Source organism: Bombina bombina, chromosome 3 (genome assembly GCF_027579735.1).
Source record: "Bombina bombina isolate aBomBom1 chromosome 3, aBomBom1.pri, whole genome shotgun sequence".
Classification (NCBI taxonomy): domain Eukaryota; kingdom Metazoa; phylum Chordata; class Amphibia; order Anura; family Bombinatoridae; genus Bombina; species Bombina bombina.
In genome coordinates this window covers 634,083,107-634,104,974 of record NC_069501.1, presented here as the reverse complement: position 1 = coordinate 634,104,974, position 21,868 = coordinate 634,083,107, and the positions used below count along the sequence as shown (strand labels likewise).

Sequence of the window (21,868 nt, the reverse complement as noted above, 5' to 3'; positions counted from 1 at the left end):
CCTTGGGGACTGACTGCCATAAGTCCTTTCTGGGGTCGACCATAGGAAACAATTTTTTAAATATGGGGGGAGGGACGAAAGGAATACCGGGCCTTTCCCATTCTTTATTAACAATGTCCGCCACCCGCTTGGGTATAGGAAAAGCTTCTGGGAGCCCCGGCACCTCTAGGAACTTGTCCATTTTACATAGTTTCTCTGGGATGACTAAATTTTCACAATCATCCAGAGTGGATAATACCTCCTTAAGCAAAATGCGGAGATGTTCCAATTTAAATTTAAATGTAATCACATCAGATTCAGCCTGCTGAGAAATGTTCCCCAAATCAGTAATTTCTCCCTCAGACAAAACCTCCCTGGCCCCCTCAGATTGGGTTAGGGGCCCTTCAGAGATATTAATATCAGCGTCGTCATGCTCTTCAGTAACTAAAACAGAGCAGCCACGCTTACGCTGACAAGGGTTCATTTTGGCTAAAATGTTTTTGACAGAATTATCCATTACAGCCGTTAATTGTTGCATAGTAAGGAGTATTGGCGCGCTAGATGTACTAGGGGCCTCCTGAGTGGGCAAGACTCGTGTAGACGAAGGAGGGAATGATGCAGTACCATGCTTACTCCCCTCACTTGAGGAATCATCTTGGGCATCATTGTCATTATCACATAAATCACATTTATTTAAATGAATAGGAATTCTGGCTTCCCCACATTCAGAACACAGTCTATCTGGTAGTTCAGACATGTTAAACAGGCATAAACTTGATCAGAAAGTACAAAAAACGTTTTAAAATAAAACCGTTACTGTCACTTTAAATTTTAAACTGAACACACTTTATTACTGCAATTGCGAAAAAACATGAAGGAATTGTTCAAAATTCACCAAATTTTCACCACAGCGTCTTAAAGCCTTGAAAATATTGCACACCAATTTTGGAAGCTTTAACCCTTAAAATAACGGAACCGGAGCCGTTTTAAGCTTTAAACCCCTTTACAGTCCCTGGTATCTGCTTTGCTGAGACCCAACCAAACCCAAAGGGGAATACGATACCAAATGACGCCTTCAGAAGTCTTTTATAAGTATCAGAGCTCCTCTCACATGCGACTGCATGCCATGCTTCTCAAAAACAAGTGCGCAACACCGGCGCGAAAATGAGACTCTGCCTATGCTTGGGGAAAGCCCCTAAAGAATAAGGTGTCTAAAACAGTGCCTGCCGATATTATTATATCAAAATACCCAGATAAAATGATTCCTCAAGGCTAAATATGTGTTAATAATCAATCGATTTAGCCCAGAAAAAGTCTACAGTTTAAATAAGCCCTTGTGAAGCCCTTATTTACAATCGTAATAAACATGGCTTACCGGATCCCATAGGGAAAATGACAGCTTCCAGCATTACATCGTCTTGTTAGAATGTGTCATACCTCAAGCAGCAAGAGACTGCAAACTGTTCCCCCAACTGAAGTTAATTGCTCTCAACAGTCCTGTGTGGAACAGCCATGGATTTTAGTTACGGTTGCTAAAATCATTTTCCTCATACAAACAGAATTCTTCATCTCTTTTCTGTTTCTGAGTAAATAGTACGTACCAGCACTATTTGAAAATAACAAACTCTTGATTGAATAATGAAAAACTACAGTTAAACACTAAAAAACTCTAAGCCATCTCCGTGGAGATGTTGCCTGTACAACGGCAAAGAGAATGACAGGGGTAGGCGGAGCCTAGGAGGGATCATGTGACCAGCTTTGCTGGGCTCTTTGCCATTTCCTGTTGGGGAAGAGAATATCCCACAAGTAAGGATGACGCCGTGGACCGGACACACCTATGTTGGAGAAATAACAAACACTAAATTACGGAAAATAACAAACAAAATAATTATCAAAAATAAAAAAGAATTATACCTAATCTAATAGCCCTATCAAAATAAAAAAGCCCACTCAAAATAAAAAAAAACCTTAGCCTACAATAAACTACCAATGGCCCTTAAAAGGGCCTTTTGTAGGGCATTGCCCTAAGTTAAACAGCTCTTTTACCTGTAAAAAAAAAATACAAAGACCCCCCAACAGTAAAACCCACCACCAAACCATCCCCCCAAAATAAAAAAACCTAAATCTAAAAAAACCTAAGCTACCCATTGCCCTGAAAAGGGCCTTTGGATGGGCATTGCTCTTAAAAGGGCATTTAGCTCTTCTACATACCCAAACTCTAATCTAAAAATAAAACCAACCCCCAAAAAAACTTAAAAAAACCTAACACTAACCCCCCGACGATCCACTTAAATCTTTTGAAGTCCCACTTGAAGGATCCTCATTTAGGCGGCGAGAAGTCTTCATCCAGACGGCCTCTTCAATCTTCATCCCGGAGGCAAAGTCCTCAACCAAGTGGCTAGAAGTCTTCATCCAGGCGGCCTCTTCAATCTTCAATCCAGACGCAGAGCGGGTCAATCCTAAAGACATCCGGTGCAGAGAATTCTCTTCATAAAGCGCCACCGTACACTGAATCTTCAATGCAAGATACGCAATCCAAGATGGCGTCCCTTGCATTCCTATTGGTTGAAAAATTTGAATCAGCCAATAGGAATTAGAGCTGCTAAAATCCTATTGGTTGTTCAAATCAGCCAATATGATTTAAGCAGCTCTAATTCTATTGGATGATGAATCTTTCTTTTTAATTTTTGTAATTTTAGTGTTTTTTATTTTTTGTAATGTTAGTTTTTAGTGTAAGGGAGCTTAGGTTTTATTTGACAGGTAAGTTTGTATTTATTTTAACTAGGTAGTTAGTAAATAGTTAACAACTATTTACTAACTAGTCTACCTAGTTAAAATAAATACAAACTTACCTGTGAAATAAAAATAAAACCTAAGCTAGCTACAATATAACTATTAGTTATGTTGTAGCTAGCTTAGGTTTTATTTCACAGGTATTATTTAGTTAATAATTGTAAATTTAATTTAGATCTATTTTGTTAAAGTTAGGGGGTGCTAGGGTTAGGGTTACCTTAGTGTTAAGGTTAGGTTTAGGGTTAGGTTTAGGTGTAGGGGTTAATAGTTTAATTTAGGTTGTTGCGATGTGGGGGGCGGGCGGTTTAGGGGTTAATAGGTTTATTTAGTGGGAGGCCAGAGGTTTAGGGGTTAATAACTTTATTTAGTTGTGGCGATGTCGGGAAGCGGCAGAATAGGGGTTAATAACTTTAATATAGTGGTGGCGATGTTGGGGTGCTGCGGAATAGGGGTTAATAACTTTAGTATAGTGGCGGCGATATCGGGAGCGGCAGATTAGGTGTTAATAACTTTATTTAGGTGACAGCGACATCGGGAGCGTCAGATTAGGGATCAATAACTGTAGGCAGGCGTCGACGATGTCGGGGCAGCAGATTAGGGGTGTTTAGACGTGGGGTTTATGTTAGGGTGTTAGGTTTACACGTTAGTTTTCTTTCCCCATAGACATCAAAGGGGCTGCGTTACGGAGCTTTTCTTTCCGCAATCGCAGGTGTTAGACTTTTTCCTGAAGCACTCTCCCCATTGATGTCTATGGGGAAAGCGTGCATGAGCATGTGTTTTTGGTGCGGTATGGAGCTTAAAAACCCCATATCACCCGCACAAGCTAGGTTTTTTAAAACTTGTAATGGCAGCGCTATAGAGGATTAAATAACGCCACTTTTGTTGCGTTCGTTAATTTCCCTATAGCGCTCAAAACTCGTAATCTAGGCATTTGTGCCTTAAACAAAACAAACTTAATTAACATAAATAATTAAACACAGAATCTACCGTGTCTGTAAATTAAAATACATGGGAAAAATGAAATCCCTTTATTTAAAATGATAAAATATTTAATAAGTTCAAATGTGCAATATGTTATTTACTGTCACTTTAAGTCAGACACTGAAGGGCTTCAGAAACTGGTGCGTGAAAACGGATTGCAAAAACTTTCCTTTGAAAATTAATTTAAAAAAACTTATAACGGTCATCTTTAAATTAGTCATGGATGTTTGAATAAACACTCGGTAACACGGCAGAGCTCTCTTGCCGATTTAAAGCCGTCAGATAGAGAGGACGCCACTCCGCTAGACAACTATAGTGGGGAAACAAGTCACATGACCCACCCAAAGTGAAAACTGCGCCGCAACACAAGCGCGCGCTTTTAACAAAAAAACACTGCAATTATAGCAGCGTCCTTCCCGCCACACAACTTGCAATGGCGGAGATCGTTAGTCTCTAGAGGGCACGGTCCCAAACTGCTACAGCACCATAAACGTTACATGTTTCTACTTTACAGCCCATCACCTCGATAATGTTTTCAAGCATAAACATAATCACTCAACAGAGAACTAACAGATTTTCACAACTGACAGCGTATCGCTATACTATGTGACTGTTCTGAACCATAAACACAAATGTGCTTGTAACAAATAGCTTGCTTAGTTTATTCTAGCACGGTCCCCAGCAAAAGGAAAAAAGGGGATATACTTAAATCTATCAAATAAAAGTATTCACCCCAGTCTCTAATGTCACTTTGTAATAGTGCCTGCCCCTGCCAATAATTTATCCTGTACACAGGATTATAGTCCCATAAGAGAATGCATACAGTTTGGGCAGCATTTTCCAGCTTAACCTCTACAGTGCCAGCCACCTAGCCCCAGAAGAAAAAAGGCACTTACCTGTACATCTAGCTGTCCGGCACATAAATACATATAGGCATATAAGCATATGCATATATATTTATAGAGAACACACAGTTCCCCATAGACCGCAAAGTAGAGGCACACCCGCTCATTTTAAGCCCATAAAACTGCTTCATGCAGTAATTTTAAAAAAAATTAAAGATGCTAATATTTTTTATTTTTAACAGGGATATGCATACTTAATTTTGGGGGAAATTGGGGGACCTTTTTACATTTTTGGAGCGCTAGTTGCTACCGCAAGCTTGTGGTTACTTCCAATGATATATTAAGTGTGCAAGACATGACTGGGACTATGAAAAAATACCTTCCAACCGACAACTAAAGCACCAGCACTCGACAACAGGTTCCAAGTCACTCAGACACAACCCCAAGCTGTGTACGCTATCATACAATCACATCCTATGTATGTGTAAATTGAATACAACACTCTCATTTAGAATATATGAATGTTAAAAGCGGACTTACACGAGATGCAGCTCCTGTCAGTTGTGCCGCTCCCTTCTTCACCGCCGCTGCTCCGAGAGTGTTGCACCTGTACTTCCGGTTCAAAGTCCAGGTTAGCGTTCTCCGAGTATTCAACAACTGCTGTTGGTGAGCTCTATGGACTAGTCAAATAGATAACTTGTAGAAAAGAGAAATATCCAGACCGGCTCCTCCTTCACCAATGTCGCTCTTTATTAAATAAACAAAAGAGCTAAAAAACAGCACACATCTTATCTACAATGTCGAAGCACCTACAGGCAAAGATAAAAATACAAATAATGACAGGTACCCCCTCACATCTGACGCGTTTCGGTGGTTACCGTAATCATCTATGACATTGTCGATATGATGTGTGCTTTTTTTTAGCTCTTTTGTTTATTTAATAAAGAGCGACATTGGTGAAGGAGGAGCCGGTCTGGACATTTCTCTTTTCTACAAGTTATGAAAAAATAAATTTTGCGATCAACTTTAAAAAATAAAATTAAAAAAAAGATAGATAGATAGATAGAAGGAAAACTTGAGGCCCTATAAGAATACAAACAAAAAGCCATATAAAGACCTATGTACAGTTTCTGCCTGGGGCAGCAGTTGTTTTAACTGAGAAATGCAAAGCACTTTTTTTTTTAATAAATACTCTTTATTAGAAGAGTGTAGGTTTTCTCATATATATATACTGTATATATATATATATATATATATATTTATTTTTTTAAGTCAAATTGACTAACTTTGGTTTGTATCTAGTCGTCTGCACTTGTCTTACGGTGCTGTTTAGACAGTTTGGAAGTTTATACTACCAGTTTGGAGTATAGAGTATACAGTACTGAGTAGTCCCTAAGGTGAGCGTAATCTAACTGGGGAGCTGCCAATTTACCCAGAATGATTTACAAGAACCATCATATAAAAATAAATTGACGAGTGTCAGAGCTTTCCAGAAAGGAGGTGCGCTTTCTGAACGAAGTGCTGCAGTGCAGTTGCTTGGTAGCGCCTGCTCATTTTGTTGTGAGCTTCAAACTCAAACTCATTTACAGGATGGTGGATTACAGTGTGTGGGATCATATTGAGGTATCTGATGGTGAAGATGACACTCATCCCAACATTGATACTGCCAGTCTGTTCAGATGGCGCCATCAGGCCTGGGTGGAAAGGATGGAGCAGTTTGAGAAGGAGAAAGAAGAGTTAGAGAAAAATGTCTGACTGCAAGAGGAAGCTGGCAGAGTGTCAGAAAAAGATGAAAGAGCTGGGCATCCAGGATGCTTAGAAGCTGCAGACTGATACAGAGCAGCTGAAAAAGGAGGAAAAAGCTTGGGCCAGGAAGGAAGGCGAACTGAGAAAGAAAGAGAAAACTTTGCTGTGGAACATGGACACACTGAGCAAAGAGGGATTCAGCAAGAGCGTTTTTAATGTTAAAGCAGAAAACAAAGAGGACTCAGAAGAACAGAAGGAACAGAAGCATAAAACTTTTGTAGAAAAGAATGTGAAACAACTGACACACTTTGGAATGCTACACCGCTGGGATGACAGTGAAAAATATTTATCTGATAACCCTCACCTAGTATGTGAAGAGACTGCTAATTATCTTGTTAAATGGTGCATTGATTTAGAAGTGGAGGAGAAACATGCTCTAACGGAGCAGGTCGCTCATCAAACTATAGTTATGCAGTTTATTGGCCAAAAGCCTGAAAGTTGATCCCAGAGCTTGTTTCAGGCAATTCTTCTCCAAGATAAGGACGCCTGACCAGCAGTATATGGATGCTTTCAATGATGAGCTGGAATCTTTCAAAGAACGAGTTAGGGAGAGTGCCAAAATCAGGATAGAGAAAGCTATGAAAGAATTCAAGGAAGAAGAACGGAAAAAAAGACTGGGCCCAGGTGAACTAGACCCTGTAGATGTTTATGAAACACTACCACCAGAGCTTCAGAAATGCTTTGATTCCAAAGATATTCAATTGTTACAAGATACAATCAGCAAAATGGATCCAACAGAAACCAGATATTATATGAAGCAGTGTATTGACTTAGGACTTTGGGTTCCTAATGCCAAAGGAGATGCTCCAGAGTCCGTGGGTCCTGAAGAGGAACCTATATACGAAGAGGCCAGGAAAGAGGTCACAGAAGAGAAATCAACATCATAAGAGAAGGAAATTGAGAACTCCATGTTTCCCTATTGGTTATAATAGAATTATCAGTATCTCTTCCACAAACTAGAGGAGGAAATGCTAATTCCGTTAATGTTCCTATAAATCAGGGAATTTTGAAAATATGTGATGTTAAAGTGACAGCTATTAAATAAATGGATCATTCCAAGAAAGGAGGTGGGAATAGACTCCCTCAATGGCAGCAGCCTCTGCCAGTCACATTAATATGTTCCTTTTGGGCTCCTTTGTAGTGAAACAAAATAAATATCATGTGGAATAAAAATTTTTGGCTTGCAGTGTTACACATAAGCATTGAAATTGCTATAAATTCACTTTTTCAGCCTTAAAAAATAAATAAATACATAAATAAATGAATTGACAATAGTAATGTGCCATTATAAAACTCCTTAAACATAATCAAATAATTATTTTGTTCATAGAGTTACAACATATTCCACAGTGCTATATAAGTGTATAGTGAATGAGGCCAATATCTACTGCAATGAGTAAGCATTGTAATAAAAAGATTAACCAGCAAGGATTCATTCCATATGGCAAAAGTGTGCACCAAAAGGGAAAACATCTTTCAAACATGTGCTTTACGTGGGTTTTACTGACCTCATATGTATTGCATTTTATGCATTGGGGCCTATCTATCAAGCTCCAGATAGAGCTTGACGGCCCGTGTTTCTGGCAAGTCTTCAGACTCGCCAGAAACAGCAGTTATGAAGCAGCGGTCACAAAGACTGCTGCTCTATAACCTGTCCGCCTGCTCTGAGCAGGCGGACAGACATCGCCGGAAATCAACCCAATCGAGTACGATCGGGTTGATTGACAACCCCCTGCTGGCGGCTGCGATTCTGCAGGGGGCGGCGTTGCACCAGCAGCTCTTGTGAGCTGCTGGTGCAATGCTGAATACGCAGAGCGTATTGCTCTCAATATTCAGCGAGGTCTGGCGGACCTAATCCGCACTGTCGGATCAGGTCCGCTAGACTTTAATAAATAGAGGCCATTGTTTCTACTTCCCAAATCCATATTTATTTTAAATAGACTAGTAGTTGAATAAATATATATACGGTATATACACACAGTATATACAAATAACATAATTTATGTAAGAACTTACCTGATAAATTCATTTCTTTCATATTGGCAAGAGTCCACGAGCTAGTGACGTATGGGATATACAACAATCCTGCCAGGAGGGGCAAAGTTTCCCAAACCTCAAAATACCTATAAATACACCCCTCACCACACCCACAATTCAGTTTAACGAATTGCCAAGAAGTGGGGTGATAAAGAAAGGAGTAAAAAGCATCAAACAAAGGAATTTGGAAATAATTGTGCTATATACAAAAAAATCATAACCACCATAAAAAGGGTGGGCCTCATGGACTCTTGCCAATATGAAAGAAATGAATTTATCAGGTAAGTTCTTACATAAATTATGTTTTCTTTCATGTAATTGGCAAGAGTCCATTAGCTAGTGACGTATGGGATAGCAATACCCAAGAGGTGGAACTCCACGCAAGAGTCACTAGAGAGGGAGGGATAAAATTAAAAAACAGCCATTTTTCGCTGAAAAAATTATCCATAACCCAAAATATAAGTTAATTCTCATGAAACGAAAAGAAAAAACTTAAAACATAAGCAGAAGAATCAAACTAAAACAGCTGCCTGAAGAACTTTTCTACCAAAAACTGCTTCCGAAGAAGAGAATACATCAAAACGGTAGAATTTAGTAAATGTATGCAAAGAAGACCAGGTTGCTGCTTTGCAAATCTGATCAACTGAAGCTTCATTCTTAAAAGCCCACGAAGTGGATACTGATCTAGTAGAATGAGCTGTAATTCTCTGAGGCGGGGCTTGACCCGACTCCAAATAAGCTTGATGAATCAAAAGCTTTAACGACGATGCCAAGGAAACGGCAGAAGCCTTCTGACCTTTCCTAGAACCAGAAAAAATAACAAATAGACTAGAAGTCTTCCTGAAATCTTTAGTAGCTTCAACATAATATTTCTAAGCTCTTACCACATCCAAAGAATGTAAGGATTTCTCCAAAGAATTCTTAGGATTAGGACACATGGAAGGGACAACAATTTCTATATTAATGTTGTTAGAATTCACAACCTTAGGTAAGAATTTAAATGAAGTCTGCAAAACCGCCTTATCCTGATGACACTTTCCAAGAAAGTAGTTTAATGTCCAAAGAATGCATAGTCTGAAATGGAGGAAATAGGGTGAAAAAGAAGAAGGCACCACAACAGTATATATCAGTGAGACAAAGGCTCAGCTCACGCAAAATATGAATCGTACTTACAAGATATGCAGCACTTGATAAGTGCCACAAAAGCCTCCTGGACCTTTAACAGCTGTCCAGCTAGCTGTCCTCCCGCAAAACAGCAAACCTCAGTAAGGATTCCTGTGTTTGTTTATCTTTTAACCCCTCCAAGGAGTAAGCGGTACTTGAATCTTGGTTATCAGCTGTACAACTTAATGTATAGGGCCTTCAAACAGCAGACAGCTTTTTCCTATTGCCTTCAGTGAGGTAGTGAAGGCCCTGAACTAACTCAGACTTCAGGCTTTAGAGCAGCATGATTACACATCTGTGAACTGCTAAAGTGTCTGAGAAACTGATTAGTATCAAATCCTGGACTGGAACCTAAAGTAACCAAACAGAACCTTTTCCTCACATTACTGGGATCTGTCACAATATATACAAATTAGTAATTATACTTTTTAATTCCTAGTGCCTCAATATTCAAATCATTGACAGACCGATGAGAAATTGCATGTTAGCTGTCACAACGATAATATTTTTTTTTCCATTAAGGTCACATAGTGACACCATTGGTTTGCCATTGTCACCACTTTTCACCAATTAATATATTGTTATATGTCAATATTATAGGCACATCTGACTCTCACATACACGCTCAAATGGAGGAGCCTGTAATGCTCACTTACTGTCCCCCCGTTAATGAGCTGTATCTGAACACAATTTGTGAATCACAAGAGATGTAGTACTACTTTACTCTTCTGCTTGGTGTCATCTGTTCTTAGGTTACCTCAGCTTCCAGCTGTGTCACATGACCCTGCTCACTGCATCCTCCTTCTGATTAATCTATATATCCTTCACTTGCTAGGAGGCATCGAGAGGGGTGCCTCCTATTGGTCCCAATTTTTGCTGCTAATATATTGACAGAACACAGGTGGCGCTGCAGCACAGCTTTTCCTTTGACACATGTACTGCAATGGAGGGAAGCATTCCTGTACCTGCCTCTCCATAGCATTACATGGGGGGAAATTTTTTTTTTTTTTACTTTTTTGTTTTAATTAAAATTTTATTAAGCTTTGGCCACATATGGCAGGGTAGGCACTGCCTCCCTGCCTCCTATGAGTGCACGTCCCTGAGCATAACCCAATACTGACAAGAAGTCAAAGGGTCAATTCAAATTTAAATCCATAATTTAAAACCCGGAGTTTGAAGTTAAGTGTCCACATTATTTAAATTAAAGTTTTTGACATTGAATATGGCTAAGCCTCCTTTTTTCATGGTTATTTGATTTAATTAGGTACAAACTCCATATATGTTATGTCTGTTCAGTCAGAGGATGCAGTATCTATTTTTATTTTTCTCTGTGTCTCCATTTATTTAAAGACTGCTGTTAACTTGTAATTCACAAATCAATTGAAAGCTGTTGCATTGTGTTTGTAATAGGTGCTGCTTTTATACAAGTTTATATTAATAAAAAGGAGATAATGAGTCATTTAAAAAATATATGTAATTATTGCAGTTAAATGTTTTTAGAAATAATGCCACTGTAAAGTAACTGGTTAAACACATAGTCAAAGGGAGACATTTAAAATTAAACTTTCATGATTGAGGTAGAGCATGCTATTTTAATAGACTTTTCTAGTTATTTATATTTTGAGAATTAACATCAACTGTTACTGGCCCCATGTCAGCAAATCAAATTAGTTTTTGAAAGGAACATGAAAGTCATAATTACATTTCCATCATTCAGATAGAAATTGCACAAAAAAATAAAAAAAAAATAAACTTTATATTTTACTTTTATTATTATGTACTTCATTCTTTTGGTATCCTTTGGTGTCCTTTGTTGAAGAGCATACCTAAGTGGGATGTGCATGTGCGTTTCTTGAACACCATATTGCAGCAGCTGTGTTGGCAGTATTGATAACTTGTCCTTTGTGTAAAACTTGTATGGTAAATTATTTCTATTTTTACAATACAGTAGTGAGTAGAGAAGAGATTGTGTATCATTCTAATTGCTTAGTAACTGGCACTGTGCCACAGAATTGTGTGAGTGTGTATGTGAGCAGAGTGTGTGTGGGTGTCAATGAGCAGAGTATGTGTGCTTTATTCTCCAGGTAATCAATACATTTCCGATGAGCTGGTGCTTTAGTGCAGTGTTTCTCAACAATGGTCCTCAAGTACCCCCAACAAGCCAGGTTTTCATTATAGCTGAATCACTGCACAGGTGAAGTAATCAGCTGATCAGTAACTCAGTGGTTACTAACTTGCTTTCACTTATCACCTGATTATGTCACCTGTGCACTGGTTCAGCTATCATTTAAACCTGCCCTGTTGGGGGTACGTGCGGCCCTCTGTACATGTGTTTCTCCAGCGTATCATATCTAGTGCTTCACCAGCCTCTGACCTCACTGCACGTCACTGCATCTGACACAGATAAAACATACATAGCTTCAAAAATACTTTTATACAACAGTTGGAATTTTTTCTTATTTGTATTAGAAATGACTGAACACATATAAAAAGAACAGTTGCTGTCAGTGTTCCAGACATTAGATAACTATCTAAAAGAGATTTAGAACAAAATTATACTTTTCATCTAAATTATACTAAGATTGTAGTCTCACCATCTGCATCACTAAATAATAGCATGTGCTAACTCTTTTTTAGGAACCCTGAATCAGCTGTTGAAATGACTGTACTGATAACATATGCTGATACCAAGCACAATTAATTACCCATAAAAGACTGTAAATGCTATTTGTGTGACTTTTGTCCAGAGATGCCACAAACAAGATAGTTTGCTTAACAGAGCATCACATTCCTCCTAGCACAAAAACAACAAATGTTGTGTGAGGATAAAAGGCTCTCTTGGCAGTAATAGAAACTCTATGCTCTGAAACCCTCCATAGCTGCAAGACCTGATGACTTAACCTGAAGCTCAAAGATCTAATAATAAAATTGTGAGACCTTGAATTAAAGTACATTTTTTTAGTATTTATATTTTAAATACAGGGTGAGTCATCAGTCTCCATATATTTAGCTAGATTACAAGTTTGTGCGTTCGTCGTTTAACGCTGAAAATATGGTAATTTCAGCGTTAAAACAGCACCACAGCCATTACAAGTCATGTCGGTATAGGTGTACCGCAAGGCTTTTAGCCTCTAACGCAACGTTAGTACCACACTCGTAAAAATTATCGCCTAGATTACGAGTTTGGCGTTAGCCTTAAAAAGCAGCGTTGAGAGGTCCCAACGCTGCTTTTTAACGCCCACTGGTATTACGAGTCTGGCAGGTACAGGTGTACCGCTCACTTTTCTTCCGCGACTCGAGGCTACCGCAAATCCCCTTACGTCAATTGTGTATCCTATCTTTTTAATGGGATTTACCTAGCGCTGGTATTACGAGTCTTGGAAGAAGTGAGCCTCTCATGTCCAGACTCCTACCGCATTTAAAAGTCAGTAGTTAAGAGTTTTATGGGCTAACGCCGGAACATAAAGCTCTTAACTAAAGTGCTACAAAGTACTGCTACAAAGTACACTAACACCCATAAACTACCTATTAACCCCTAAACCGAGGCCCCCCCACATCACAAACACTAAAATAAAAAATTTTAACCCCTAATCTGCCGACCGGACATCGCCGCCACCTACATTATACCTATGAACCCCTAATCTGGCGCCCCCCATGTTGCCGCAACCTACCTACAATTATTAACCCCTAATCTGCCGAACGGACATCGCCGCCACTTTAATAAATGTATTAACCCCTAAACCGCAGCACTCCCGCCTCGCAAACAATAATTAAATATTATTAACCCCTAATCTGCCCCCCCCCCCAACATCGCCGACACCTATATACATTTATTAACCCCTAATCTTCCGACCCCAACGTCGCTGCTACTATAATAAATGTATTAACCCCTAAACCTAAGTCTAACCCTAACCCCCCCTAACTTAAATATAATTTAAATTAAACAAAATTAATTTAACATAATTAAATAAATTAATCCTATTTAAAACTAAATACTTACCTATAAAATAAACCTTAAGCTAGCTACAATATAACTAATAGTTACATTGTAGCTAGCTTAGGGTTTATATTTATTTTACAGGTAAGTTTGTATTTATTTTAACTAGGTAGAATAGTTATTAAATAGTTATTAACTATTTAATAACTACCTAGCTAAAAGAAATACAAAATTACCTGTAAAATAAATCCTAACCTAAATTACAATTACACCTAACACTACACTATCATTAAACTAATTACCTAAACTACCTACAATTAATTACAATAAAATTAAATAAACTAAATTACCAAAAAAAACAAACACTAAATTACAGAAAATAAAAAAAGAATTACAAGAATTTTAAACTAATTACACCTAATCTAATCCCCCTAATAAAATAAAAAGCCCCCCAAAATAATAAAAATTTCCCTACCCTATACTAAATTACAAATAGCCCTTAAAAGGGCCTTTTGTGGGCATTGCCCCAAAGTAATCAGCTCTTTTACCTGTAAAAAAAAAAATACAATACCCACCACCCACACACCCCTACTCTAAAACCCACCCAATCCCCCCTTAAAAAAACCTAACACTAACCCCCTGAAGATCACCCTACCTTGAGCCGTCTTCACCCAGCCGGGCACAAGTGGTCCTCCATACAGCAGAAGTCTTCATCTGATCGGGGCAGAAGAGGTCCTCCAGACGTCAGAAAGCTTCATCCAGGCGGGATCTTCTATCTTCATCCCTCCGGAGCGGGTCCATCTTCAATCCAGCGGACGCGGAGCATCTTCTTCAAACAAAGTCCTAATGAAGAATGAAGGTTCCTTTAAATGACGTCATCCAAGATGGCGTCCCTTGAATTCCGATTGGCTGATAGAATCCTATCAGCCAATCGGAATTAAGGTAGGAAAAATCCTATTGGCTGATGTAATCAGCCAATCGGATTGAAGTGCAATCCGATTGGCTGATCCAATCAGCCAATAGGATTGACCTTGCATTCTATTGGCTGTTCCAATCAGCCAATAGAATGCAAGGTCAATCCTATTGGCTGATAGCATCAGCCAATAGGATTTTTCCTATCTTAATTTCGATTGGTTGATAGGATTCTATTAGCCAATCGGAATTCAAGGGACGCCATCTTGGATGACGTAATTTAAAGGAACCTTCATTCTTCATTAGGACTTTGTTTGAAGAGGATGCTCCGCGTCGGCTGGATTGAAGATGGGCCCGCTCCGCTCCGGAAGGATGAAGATAGAAGATGCCGTCTGGATGAAGCTTTCTGCCGTCTGGATTAATTTAGTTTAATTTAAATAATATTTAAGTTAGGGGGGTGTTAGGGTTAGACTTAGGTTTAGGGGTTAATAACTTTATTATAGTGGTGGCGACATTGGCGGCGGCAGATTAGGGGTTCATTAATTTAATATAGTTGCGGCGACGTTGGGGGGGCAGATTAGGGGTTAATAACTATAATGTAGGTATCGGCGATGTTGGGGGCAGCAGATTAGGGGTTTATAAGTATAATGTAGGTGGCGGCGGTGTCCGGAGCGGCAGATTAGGGGTTAATAGTATAATGCAGGTGGTGACAATGTTGGGGGTGGCAGATTAGGGGTTAAAAAGTGTAAGATTAGGGGTGTTTAGACTCGGGGTTCATGTTAGGGTGTTAGGTGTAGACATTTTTTTTTATCCCTATAGGAAACAATGAGGCTGCGTTAGGAGCTGAACGCTGCTTTTTTGCAGGTGTTAGGGTTTTTTTCAGCCAGCTCAGCCCCATTGTTTCCTATGGGGAAATCGTGCACGAGCACGTTTAGCCAGCTTACCGCTACCGTAAGAAACGCTGGTATTGAGGTGAGATGTGGAGCTAAATTCTGCTCAACGCTAACTTTTCTGAGGCTAACGCCGGCTTGCAGAAAACTCATAATACCAGAGTTGGCTTAAGGGAGCGGTAAGAAAAAAAGGAGCGTTAGCCCCACAAGCCTTACCGTATGTTTTTTAATGGGATTCCCAAAACCCTGGTATTACGAGTTTTGCGGTCAGGCTGAAAAGAGAGCGTTACAGCCTAAAATGACAAGATCCATAACACTATCTAAAGTCAGTAGTTATGAGTTTTATGCTACAAAGCTGTAACATAAAACTCATAACTAAACTGCTACAAGGTACACTAAACACCCATAAACTACCTATTAACCCCTAAACCAAGGCCCTCCCGCATCGCAAATACTATAATACATTTATTAACCCCTAATCTGCCGCTCACGACATGGCCGACACTAAGAAAATTTATTAACCCCTATTCTGCCGCTCCCCAACATCGTCGCCACTATACTAAAGTTTTTAAGCCCTACACCGCCGCCACTATAATAAACTTATTAACCCCTAAACTGAAAGCCCCCCCACAACGAAATATATTAAATTAAACTATTAACCCCTAATCTGAAAGTCCCGCACATCGCAATAAACTAATTTAAACTAGTAACCCCTAAACCTAACGCCCCCCCAACGTTATATTAAAATTACAATTTCCCTAGCTTAAATTAAATTTAAACTTACCCGTCAAATAAAAAAAAAATATGTTAAACTAACAATTAAATTTATATAATTATTAAACTAAAATTAAACTAACTATCAATTAAATAAACTAAACTACACATTAAAAAAATCCTAACACTACTCTAAAAATTACAAAGTATCTAATTACAAAAAATAACAAACACTAAATTATGGAAAATAACAAACGAAATTATCAAAAATAAAAAAGTATTACACCTAATCTAATAGCCCTATCAAAATAAAAAAGCCCACCCAAAACAAAAAAACCCCCTAGCCTACAATAAACTACCAATGGCCCTTAAAAGGGCCTTTTGTAGGGCATTGCCCTAAGTTAAACAGCTCTTTTACCTGTAAAAAAAAATACAAACCCCCCAACAGTAAAACCCACCACCCAATCAACCCCCCAAAATAAAAAACCTAAATATAAAAAACCTAAGCTACCCATTGCCCTGAAAAGGGCATTTGGATGGGCATTGCCCTTAAAAGGGCATTTAGCTATTTTACTGCCCAAACCCTAATCTAAAAATAAAACCCACCCAAAAAACCCTTAAAAAACCTAACACTAACCCCAAGACGATCCACTTACAGTTTTTGAAGTCCCGCTTGAACGATCTTCAGCCAATAGAATGAGAGCTCCGCGCCGGATGTCTTCAGGATGGACCCGCTCCGCGCCACCGGGATCAAGATGGAAGATGCTGTCTGGATGAAGATTGAAGAGGCCGCCTGGATGAAGACTTCTCGCCGCTTGGATGAGGACTTCTCCGCCGGGATGAAGATTGAAGAGGCCGCCTGGATGAAGACTTCTCCGCCAGGATGAAGATTGTTCAAGCGGGACTTTAAAAACTGTAAGTGGATCGTCTTGGGGTTAGTGTGAGGTTTTTTTAAGGTTTTTTTTTGGTGGGTTTTATTTTTAGATTAGGGTTTGGCCAGTAAAATAGCTAAATGCCCTTTTCAGGGCAATGGGTAGCTTAGGTTTTTTAGATAGTTTTTTAATTTTGTGTGTTTGGGGGGGTGGGGGTTTGTAATGTTAGTGGGTATTTGTATTTTTTTCACCAAAATAGCTGATATCTTTAGGGCAATGCCCTACAAAAGTCCCTGTTAAGGGCCATTGGTAGTTTATTCTAGATTAAGTTTTTTATTTTGGAGTGTTTTTTTTTTTAATGGGTATTAGAATAGGAATAATTTTTATTATTTTTGATAAATTGTTTGTAATTTTGTGTAATAATTTTTTTTAGGGAGTATTAGTTTTTCTTTTGTAGGAAAAGAGCTATTATCTTTAGGGCAATGCAGTACAAAGGGCCCTTTTAAGGGCCCCCTAAAAGGCTCTTTTAAGGGCCCTTGGTAGTTTGGGGGGTGGGGTTTTGTATACTGTTAGGGGGTGTTTGTTTTTTGTAGCAAAAGAGCTGTTTAACTTAGGGCAATGCCTTACAAAAGGCCCTTTTAAGGGCCCCCAAAAGGCCCTTTTAAGGGCCCTTGGTACATTATTTTAGATAAGGCTTTTTTATTTTGGGGTGTATTTTTTTTAAAGGGTATTAGAATAGGAATAATTTTAATTTTTTTGGATAATTTAGTTGTTTTTTTTTGTAATGGTAGGTTTTTTTATTTTTGTAATGGTAGGTTTTTTTTATTTCTTTCATGTAAATGGAAAGAGTCCATGAATGGAGCTAGTGACGTATGGGATATACATTCCTACCAGGAGGGGGCAAAGTTTCCCAAACTATGGAAAATAATACTTCTTTTAAGGATCCTTTAGATAGGAAGATTGAATCTTATCTAAGGAAAGCTTATTTACATTCTGGCTATATTTTCAGGCCTGCCATTTCTATGGCTGATGTTGCGGCTGCATCAACTTTTTGGTTGGATAGCTTAGCACATCAGAAAACAGATCCTGTCTGGCATTGTTCATTTGCTTCAACATGCTAATCATTTTATCTGTGATGCTATTTTTTATATCATCAAGATTGATGTTAAATCTATGTCTTTAGTCATTTTAGCTAGAAGAGCTTTATGGCTTAAATCATGGAATGCTGACATGGTATCTAAATTTAGATGACAATCTCTATCTTTCTAGAGTAATAATTTATTTGGTTCTCAGTTGGATTCTATTATGTCCACTATCACTGGGGGGGGGGGGGGAGGGAGTTTTTTTGCCCCAAGATAAAAAGTCTAAGGGTAAATCTAAAGCTTTTAATCGGTTTCGTTCCTTTCATCAGAATAGAGAACAGAAAACCACTCTTTACCCTAAGGACTCTAGTTCCAATTGGAAGGTATCATAAAGTTGGAATAAATCCAAGCCTTATAAGAAACCAAAGTCAGCCCTCAAGACTGCATGAAGGTGCGGCCCACAATCCAGTTCAACTGGTGGGGGGGGGGCAGATTGAAATTATTTCAAAACATTTGGGCAAATTATGTTCAGAATCAGTAGATTCAGAGCATTGTCTCTCAAGGGTATCGAATAGGGTTCAGAATAAGACCTCCTGTGAGAAAATTCTTTCTCTCTTATGTTCCAACAATCCTGTGAAAGCTCAGGCTTTTCTAAAGTGTGTTTCAGGTCTGGAGCTTTCAGGGGTGATTATACCAGTTCCGCTTCAGGAACAAGGTCTGGGTTTTTATTCAAATCTATTCATTGTCCCAAAGAAAGAAATTTCATTCAGACCAGTTCTGGATGATCATTTTTGAATCATTTTGTAAGGGTCCCAACTTTCAAGATGGTGACTATAAGGATTATTCTGCCTTTTGTTCAGCAAGGTCATTACATGTCCGCAATAGACTTACAGGACGCTTATCTTCACATTTCAAGTCATCCAGATCACTATCGGTTTCTGAGATTCTCTTTTCTAGACAAGCATTACCAATTTTTCGCTCTTCCATTTGGCCTAGCGACAGCTCCAAGGATCTTTTCGAAGGTTCTCTGTACCCTTCTATCTGTAATCAGAGAGCAGGGTATTGCAGTGTTTCCTTATTTGGATGATATCTTGGTACTGGCTCAATCTTTTCATTTAGCAGAATCTCACATGAATCAACTAGTGTTGTTTCTCCAAAGACATGGTTGGAGGGTCAATATACAAAAGAGTTTCTTGATTCCTCAGACAAAGTTCACCTTTTAATGTTTCCAGATAGATTCAGTGTCCATGACGATGTCTTTAACAGACAAGAGACAAATGAAATTGGTTTCAGCCTGTCGAAACCTTCAGTCTCGATCATCCCCTTCAGTGGCTATGTGCATGGAAGTTTTAGGTCTCATGACTGCAGCATCGGATGCGATCCCTTTTGCTCGTTTTCATATGAGACCTCTGCAGCTTTGCATGCTGAATCAATGGTGCAGGGATTATACTCGGATATCACAATTGATATTCTTAAATCCCAGCATTCTACTCTCTCTGACTTGGTGGTTAGACCATCATCGTATAATTCAAGGGGCCTGTTTTCTAGGATTTCATGAAGACTTCTAGTCTATTTGTTGTCTTTTCTGGTTCTAGAAATGGTCAGAAAGCCTCTGCCATTTCTTTGGCATCTTGGTTAAAGCTTTTGATTCACAAGGCATTTTTGGAGGCGGGACAGTCTCCACCACAGGGAATTACAGCTCATTCTACTAGATCAGTTGCCACTTCTTGGGCTTTTAAGAATGAAGCTTCAGTTGATCAGATTTGCAAAGCAGTAACTTGGTCTTCTTTGCATACATTTACTAAATTTTACCATTTCAATGTATTTGCTTCTTCTGAAGCAGTCTTTGGTAGAAAAGTTCTTCAGGCAGCTGTCTCAGTTTGATTTTTCTGTTTATAACTTATTTTTTGGATTTAATTTCTCAGCGGAAATAGCTGTTTTTATTTTATCCCTCCTATTTATAGGCATTATGAGGTTTGGGAAACTTTGACCCCTCCTGGTAGGAATGTATATCCCATACGTCACTAGCTCATGGATTCTTGCCATTATGAAAGAAATTAATTTATCAGGTAAGTTCTTACATAAATTATGTTTTTTTGTAAATTTAGGTTTTAGTGTAAGGTAGCTTAGGTTTTATTTGACAGGTAATTTTGTATTTATTTTAACTAGGTAGTTAGTAAATAGTTAATAATAGTTCATAGTTAATAATAGTTAATAACTAACTTGTCTACCTAGTTAAAATAAATACAAACTTACCTGTGAAATAAAAATAAAACGTAAGCTAGCTACAATATAACTATTAGTTATATTGCAGCTAGCTTATGTTTTATTTCATAGGTAAGTATGTATTTAGTTTTAAATATGTATTATTTAGTTAATAATTGTAAGTTTAATTTAGCTATATTTTAATTATGTTAAAGTTAGGGGGTGTTAGGGTTAGGGTTACATTAGAGTTAGGGTTAGGTTTAGGGGTTAATATAGTTTAACTTAGGTTGTTGCAATGTGGGGTGCTGGTGGTTTAGAGGCTAATAGGTTTATTTAGTTAATAATTGTAAGTTTAATTTAGCTCTATTTTAATTATGTTAAAGTTAGGGGGTGTTAGGATTACGTTAGGTTTAGGGTTACATTAGGGTTAGGTTTAGGGGTTAATAGTTTAATTTAGGTTGTTGTGATGTGGGGGGCTGGCGGTTTAGGGGTTAATAGGTTTATTTAGTGGTAGTGATGTTGGAGGCCAGAGGTTTAGGGGTTAATAGCTTTATTTAGTTGCGGCGATGTCGGGGAGCGGCGGAATAGGGGTTAATATATTTCTTATAGTGTGGGCGATGTTGGGGTGCGGCGGAATAGGGGTTAATAACTTTAGTATAGTGGTGGCGATAACGGGAGCGGCAGATTAGGGGATAATACCTTTATTTAGGTGGCAGCGATATCGGGAGCGGCAGATTAGGGATTAATTACTGTAGGCAGCCATCGGTGATGTCGGTGGGGGGCAGATTAGGGGTGTTTAGACTCAGGGTTTATGTTAGGGTGTTAGGTTTAAACCGTATTTTCTTTTTCCCCATAGACATCAATGGGGCTGCATTACGGAGCTTTTCTTTCTGCGATCGCAGGTGTTAGTTTTTTTCTGACCCGCTCTCCCCATTCATGTCTATGGGGGAAGCGTGCACGAGCACGTCAAATCAGCGCTTGTTTTTGGTGCATATGGAACTTAAAAACCCCATATCGCCCGCACAAGCCTGTTTTTTAAAAACTTGTAATGTGAGCGCTATAGGAGATTAAATAACGCCACTTTTGTTGCGTTCGTTAATTTCCCTATAGCGCTCAAAACTTGTAATCTAGCTGATTGTGAATAACTTGTTTTTGTTATTTTTCAGGTGCTGTCATAAAATTCATTATATCACAAAAGAGAAAATGTGCAGAAACATCCTTTGTTGTCATTTAAAAAGTCAAATATTTATTGTATACAGAATATATACATATTCATAGTATCCAAGGTAAAATCTGACGCGTTCCCTGTGTAACGAGGCACACTTCCTCAGAGATGCTGACTTACAATCAAGGCTAGCTTTTATTAGGTAGCGGTAGATCATACAGCCAATAAGATACAGGTTAGTTAATAGTAACACCTGTTCCATTAACCCTATGTGGTTAATCTTATTATCGGCACAGTTGATATAGCTCTTACATATAGAAGGTAATATCACAATAAGAAAAAAAACAATGCCATAATAAAAAAGAAAATATGCTATTGCTGTCAGCATTAGCATAAGATATATGTGTGTATATATAAGGTAGATTGCTGTTTCCAATTTTATATGGACATTGAGAGAAAGTATTCCGTTTGTTGTAAACCCATCGT

The 21,868-nt window shown here is 38.5% G+C and overlaps 1 protein-coding gene and 1 pseudogene across 1 annotated transcript in view; one reads left to right on the top strand and one right to left on the bottom strand.

Moving 5' to 3' along the window:
- LOC128652460 (uncharacterized) overlaps positions 1–21,868 on the bottom strand; it is a 186,002-nt gene that overhangs the window by 108,187 nt on the left and 55,947 nt on the right. The window lies entirely within an intron of this gene.
- LOC128653816 (hsp90 co-chaperone Cdc37-like) lies at positions 6,170–7,296 on the top strand (annotated as a pseudogene).